Source organism: Portunus trituberculatus, chromosome 35 (assembly GCF_017591435.1).
Source record: "Portunus trituberculatus isolate SZX2019 chromosome 35, ASM1759143v1, whole genome shotgun sequence".
Taxonomy (NCBI): Eukaryota; Metazoa; Arthropoda; class Malacostraca; order Decapoda; family Portunidae; genus Portunus; species Portunus trituberculatus.
Genome location: NC_059289.1, coordinates 12,656,270 through 12,663,425, shown reverse-complemented (window position 1 = coordinate 12,663,425; position 7,156 = coordinate 12,656,270).

Sequence of the window (7,156 nt, the reverse complement as noted above, 5' to 3'; positions counted from 1 at the left end):
ATGTCAGCCTGTTCATTCCCGCGTATACTGGAATGTCCAGGCACCCAAAGCAGTGAGAAGGATTTACGACATGAATTCAACTTATTAATGATGTTGCCCTGGATTTCATTTGTATCCGTGCGGCTGGACTCTATTGCATGAAGGGCTGACATTAGAGTCCGAAAAAAATTTATTTGAATTATGAGGTGAATTTAAAGCATAGTCTATGGCCTTATCAACAGCAAAAATTTCGGCAGAAAACACCGATGTATGGGTAGGCAGTCGGAACCTGAGGGTACATTCACACGACCACACTCTTGCACCCACACATTCATCTGTCTTGGAGCTGTCGGTGTAAAGATGTAGAAATGGAAGGAGGCCAGCGACGAGGGCTCGGAAGTGGTGGAGCTCCACCTCGGTAACCACAGCCTTCTTCCCTGAAGCCAGTTGATGTTGAAGGTGGTGGTGGGAAGTTTCCATGGGGAAGGGTGGGCAGCACCAGGTGGTCTGTGTCGTCCAGTCTCACGCCCGTTTGCTGGCAGAGCGTTCAGACGCGTCGCGACTGGACGACAAGCTGCATTGTGGAGGTGGTGGTGCTGCCATATAATCTTGTTTGCTGTTGTTACCGAGGGAGCTTTCCGAGCCGCTTTTATCCCAAAGGATAAAAGCAGGGCGTCGCGACGAATGTAAGGGTGGTGTATTGGCCTCAACCTCCATCCGCGCCACACGAGTGCAGCGCAGGGCTCCAAGACACATTCGCACACATTCATTCTGCAGTACATCCAATCTCCTCAGTGTTGGTTCCGACGCAGACCCATACACCAGTGAGCCATAGTCTAAATGAGAACGAATTAAGGACTTGTACACCATTAATAAAGATTTTCTGTCTGCTCCCCATGAAGTACCAGAAAGGTATTTGAGGACATTGATCTTTTACGACAACGAATGAGCAATTCATTAACATGAGTCTTCCAATTGAGTCTGCTATCAAAATGCAGACCCAAGAACTTGACTGAATTTTGAAACGGTATCGGTTGGCCTTGAAGAGTTATTTGCAAATCAGGTACGTTACGTCTAGTGAAAACAACACCGATACACTTAGCAACTGAAAACTTAAATCCCCATAGTGAGGCCCAATGCTGGACGGAATCAAGACCATCCTGAATCCGCCCGCCGAGAATTGTGCGTTAGGCGAGGAGTGCCATAACGCACAATCGTCGGCGTACAATGAGTATTTAAGATTCCTGGGGACGGGAGTTGTTGACAGAATATCATTAATCATTATACAAAATAAAATGGGACTAAGAACACTACCCTGCGGCACCCCGTTCTCCTGGACGAAAACGTCCGAGATTACGTTACCAGGAAGCTTGACAGAGAATGTTCTGTCCTGAAGAAAATTATAAACAAAAATGGGCAAGTTACCTCTGAAGCCATGAGCGTAGAGTTTCATGAGGATACCGTGTCGCCATGTCATGTCGAAGGCTTTGTGGATGTCCAGAAACCCCTATCATGAATTCTTTTTTGGCAAAAGCCTCTGAAATGCAATCCTCCAGGTGTGTTAGGTGATCCATCGTGCTTCGGTACTTCCGAAAACCCGACTGCTGATCACCTAACAGACCCTTCGCTTCTAAAACAAAAAAGTAGCCTTCGCTTTACCATACGTTTCATGACCTTACATAGACAGCTCGTGAGCGCAATAGGACAAAACGCACTGGTTTCCGTAAGGCGTCCAGTTTTTTTTTAGGAATTGGGATGGTGTGAGAGAAATGCCAAGACTGGGGTGGGAGACCAAGAGACTACCGCAAATAAATACAGATGTGTAATGGTGCGCAGTGGTGAATATAGTGTGTTCATGGGATTGCAGAGGTGTTTGCACTATTCGTGGTGCGGCAACGGTGGTGAAAGTGTTGATAAAGATGTGGGAGAAATGTTAGTGATGTATTGGTGTGAATATTACATGCTGAGTAGTGACATGATAAAGTGGTGATGACATGAGTCAATGGGTGACGTACGCATAGGCACGCAAGCTGCTAGATCATCACACGCTAGACTTTACAAGGAACTTTTTCAAACACAAGGCCAAATACAAACCTGAATTAATATTAAGGCGGCGTCACACTAGCACTTTTTCCGTCGTCTCAGGCGATTTCCGTCGATTTTTTACTCTTCTGTCAACTCTTTCTGTCGTCTTGAGTCAGACGGAACGCATCGTTTTCGTCTAGCGCCAATTTTTTGTCAAAATAAGAGCTATGGTTTCTAATCAAATATTTTTTTGTTAAACGGAAGAATGCTATTATCATGATAGAAGAAATTTAAAGTAAGTTGATGAATATATATTTGTATGCATATTTTTTTCTTCTAGCCTAGCAATGAAAAGTTCCTCAGTTGTTTGTGTATGTATGTACATTTCCTGGGGAGTGCGAATGTGCGACGTTTTTTATTATTTCCAAAGTAACTTCCAAGTAGTTGGCCAAGATGAGCAGTTATGTTACCTGTCAGTGGACAAAACACTCTGAAGAATTTCTCATAGAGAGCATTAGAGGTCACCGTTGCCTTTGGGATCACAGAATAGCTGATTACATTCTAAGGTGCAAAAAAGCCGCGGCTTGCTGGGGTGAATGAGGGGCCATATTTGTTTACAACCGACAAGCGCGGCAAAGGCAGAAGCAAGCTTGTGTGTGACGGCCACCGTCTGCAAAAGTTGACAGTCGTCAGAAAATTGACTGAAAAAGAAGACGGAAAAGTGGTAGTGTGACGCCGCCTTTAGTGTGTAGAACGGGAATGTCAAGGATGTGTGCATATGCAGTACGAATGTGTTTGCGTAAATAAATCTCTGGAAAAGGTGACAAAAGATATATTGGTATTCCTGCTGCTTTGTGTTACTATGATACTGTCAGTCATGTGTAGTTGACTGTGTTTACTGAAAAAAAAAGTTAACAAGTATCATTAATCCCTCATTCTTTTCTGATTTTTTAGGCTAATTAGACGATTTTATTGACATTAGGAAGGGTCTATAGAGGTCAGAGGATTAATGCCCAGTCTTCACTATCTTAATACCCCAAATGAGTTTCTGAAGCTGTATAAAATCATCAAATAGTAACCAGAATGAATACGGAAACGCCTCATGGTACTCAAGGGTTTAATCAGCAAAACATACATTGATGATGCTGGAAAGGAAATACAAAAAAAAAAAAAAAAGATAGACAAAAAATAAAACAAAACGAGATAAGCAAATAATCTCAGAAGAGAAAAATGGACTTTCTTAAATGTCATCACCCAGCTAACCACGACTGGGAGCTTATATAAACATTCAAAACTAGAACAAAACTTTTGCAATGGAATAAATAAGCGTAGAGGCAAAAATGTAGGTGAGTGAATGAGGCTGAAAGCACGATGGCCTTCCTAATAGCAATCCAAAAGAATATTGCTCAAATGGACTCAGAAGATTGCAGAAGATTAGGTCACAGTTTTCAACAACACAGGAACCCAAACCTGTACAAAATTAAATGAATAAATAAAATAAAAAAATAACATACATCTCCATTAAAGGAAATACTTCTTACAGGTGACATTGAAATTAGAATAAGAATTAAGACAGGCTAGCATACATAACCATACCCTTTTACAAAACACACACACACACACACACACACACACACACACACACACACACACACACGGCCCGGTAGCTCAGTGGTTAGAGCGCTGGCTTCACAAGCCAGAGGACCGGGGTTCGATTCCCCGGCCGGGTGGAGATATTTGGGTGTGTCTCCTTTCACGTGTAGCCCCTGTTCACCTAGCAGTGAGTAGGTACGGGATGTAAATCGAGGAGTTGTGACCTTGTTGTCCCGGTGTGTGGTGTGTGCCTGGTCTCAGGCCTATCCGAAGATCGGAAATAATGAGCTCTGAGCTCGTTCCGTAGGGTAACGTCTGGCTGTCTCGTCATAGACTGCAGCAGATCAAACAGTGAATTACACACACACACACACACACACACACACACAATAAAAAAATCAATTCGCTTATGCACACAGCTACAACGAATGGCCTTCATGCATGCACAAATAATTTCTCCAGTGATATCTTTTTGCCTCCATTCGTCATGAGGGAGACAGTCACCATCCATTAGGGAGGGAAGGTGCCACACGCTCTGCCATCTCTTTCCGCTGCATCGGATCACTGGAGTTTAATTTTTGAGCACCAAGATTATTCAGTTCAGTGTATGAGTGATTTCTTTACATGGGTTGTGGTGGTTTGGGTAATGGTAGGACTGGTATTTTAGGACTTTCTTTATTTTATGGGAGAGGGGAAGCTGGCTAAGGGCAACATAAAAAAAAGGCCCACTTGATTGCCAATTCCCTAAAATATTAGTAGAGTTAGCCAAAAGTTTGGGAAAAATGTATCGAAAACTCCCTCTTAAAAGAAGATGGAAATACAGAAGTAAGCAGGGAGTTGCAGAGTTTACCACAGAAAGGTATGAATGGTTGAGAGCACAGGTGGTGGTGTTTGTGGTGGTGATGGTGGTAAAACGTCCGTGGGTGTGGTACAAAATGTTTGTGGCATTGTTGGTGGTGGCGTTGAACTGAGTAACCTTTCGGAGGTGGTCGGTTATAACACAGTTTGCAGAGCTTTGAAGTCTGAGTGGTGGTGATGATGATGCAGTTAGTGAAGTATTGTGGCCAGTAAGGTAGTGATGAAAGTTCCAGTATACTTGATGACGACCTGTATCCTTAACCCGTTCAGTACTGGGACACATTTTTACCTCTAGTTTTGTGTACAATTAGACCATTTTATTGACATTGGAAAGGGTCTATATAGGTCAAAAGATGAATGATCAAAGTCTTCACTATTCTATTCCCCCACATAAGTTTCTGAAGCTGTATAAAATCACCAAATAGTAACCAGAATGAATATGCAAACACGTCATGGTATTGAAGGGGTTAATGGCAACATAAGTATCAGCCTTACGAACTCCTTGATATCATTCTCACTCTTGTGAATGAGGAACACCAAGTAAGAGAGAATCGCACGTGAACTCTATCTATCCTAGCTGCCAATACCTGTATACAAGTACAAGTATCAGAAATGGACTCTATTCCGCCGAACCAATACGCTGCATACACGCGAGAGAGAAGAGGCACAAACGCTTCATATCCTGTGTATGCAAATACGTGACTACATGGACAAGCTTGCCGACACCTTTCTGATGCCGAGGGGCTTGAAGCGAAACTGTGGTGGGTTGGGAGTCAGGCAGGAATGGCGAGCGATGAATAAATAGCGGGGATGGAAAGGAATACGTGAGGGGGCAACGTGATGAAAGGTGAAATAGGAGGCAGGAAAGGTGAGCGACAGGTGTATAAGGCTGGATGGAAAGAGATAAGCGTGTGAGAAGGCAAAGCGAGAACAGGTAACTTGATGGATAGCAGTGGTTTGGTAGCAGCGATACAAAGGAATGGATCATGGAGAGAGAGAGAGAGAGAGAGAGAGAGAGAGAGAGAGAGAGAGAGAGAGAGAGAGAGAGAGAGAGAGAGAGAGAGAGAGAGAGAGAGAGAGAGAGAGAGAGAGAGAGAGAGAGACGAGGAGGAACACTGCTGGGAATAATGAGATAATGCTGGAGGACGAAAGAGATTATTATTATGATGGTCCCATATTGTATTCACATCTACTGCCTTTTCCAGGATGAATTTCTCTCTCTCTCTCTCTCTCTCTCTCTCTCTCTCTCTCTCTCTCTCTCTCTCTCTCTCTCTCTCTCTCTCTCTCTCTCTCTCTCTCTCTCTCTCTCTCTCTCTCTCTCTCTCTCCTAAATTAAAAAAAGCTTATTCCAGACTGTCAACAAGTATTTCTTTCCTAAGAGGATTTCGAGGAGGAGGAGGAGGAGGAGGAGGAGGAGGAGGAGGAGGAGGAGGAGGAGGAGGAGGAGGAGGATGAGGATGAGGATGAGGATGAGGATGAGGATGAGAATGAGGATGAGGAGGAGGAGGAGGAGGAGGAGGAAGAGGAGATATATAGAATGAGGTGGTGAAGAAGGAGGAGCAAAAAGAAAATGAATCTACTGAGCTAATAAAAGATGAACTTGCGGAAGAGCAGATTACACCAGCGGCGGCAAGAAACAGGTCAAACGGAACACCATGTAAATACTTGAAGCAGACATGAAGGATGAAGGAAAAGGAGGAGGAGGAGGAGGAGGAAGAGGAAGACGAAAAAGCAAATGGAGAGAAAGAGGAAGGCAGGAAGTGATCTAGGAAAGTTAAGGATCGATCTGCAATTGGCTTTGGTATCATTGTGGAACTTGTGTGTGTGTTTCAGTGGGAACAGAAGATATTAGGTGGATGGTATGCATCTCTCTCTCTCTCTCTCTCTCTCTCTCTCTCTCTCTCTCTCTCTCTCTCTCTCTCTCTCATATTCTGAAACAATTCTGCGTCACAGACCCTGACTACTTTTAAAATGCCGTTGTTAACCCTTTCTATACTGGACCACATTTTTACCTTGAGATTTGTGCATGATTAGACGATCATATTTACATTAGGAATGGTCTATGGAGGTCAGAAGATTAAAGCCAAAGTCTTCACCATTCTAATCCCTACTTAAGTTTCTGAGGCTGTATAAAACTGCAAAATATTAAGACGAATAGATATGGAAGCGCGTCATGATGCTGAAGGGCTGAAAATTACTCGGATTTATAAAGAATTTTATGGTTCTAATGAGAGATTACTAATATTTTAGCATTTTCAAATACGACCAACACTTACGAGAATCCAGGAAGTAATATCTGCGGCTCTTGAAAATAGTCGTGATGAGAGACAAGACTTTTTATTTTCCTATTTTTTTTCTCTCTCTAGCTACTTATTCAAGTTAACAGGAAACTTGCGCTAACCGAAATTAAATCACAATCGAGCTATGAATTCACACTATCTTCATCTCTAGATAAATTACACCAAGGCAGTGAACGCACGCAGGAGGATACAATCAGTTGCCTTTCTTTCCTTGTCTTCTGTAAGTGTCTTGCTGGCTGCTTCTGGTCGCATCTCCCTCGAGGTATAGGAAAATGTCGAGGCAGCGATCCACGTGTCTTCCTACCGCCGCCCAAGACCGAGAACTTTGGCTTATTAGATTTCTCCCAGCCGGCCACAGTTTTATTGCAACTGTAATGCGATTCTTGCTGCAGATAAAAATT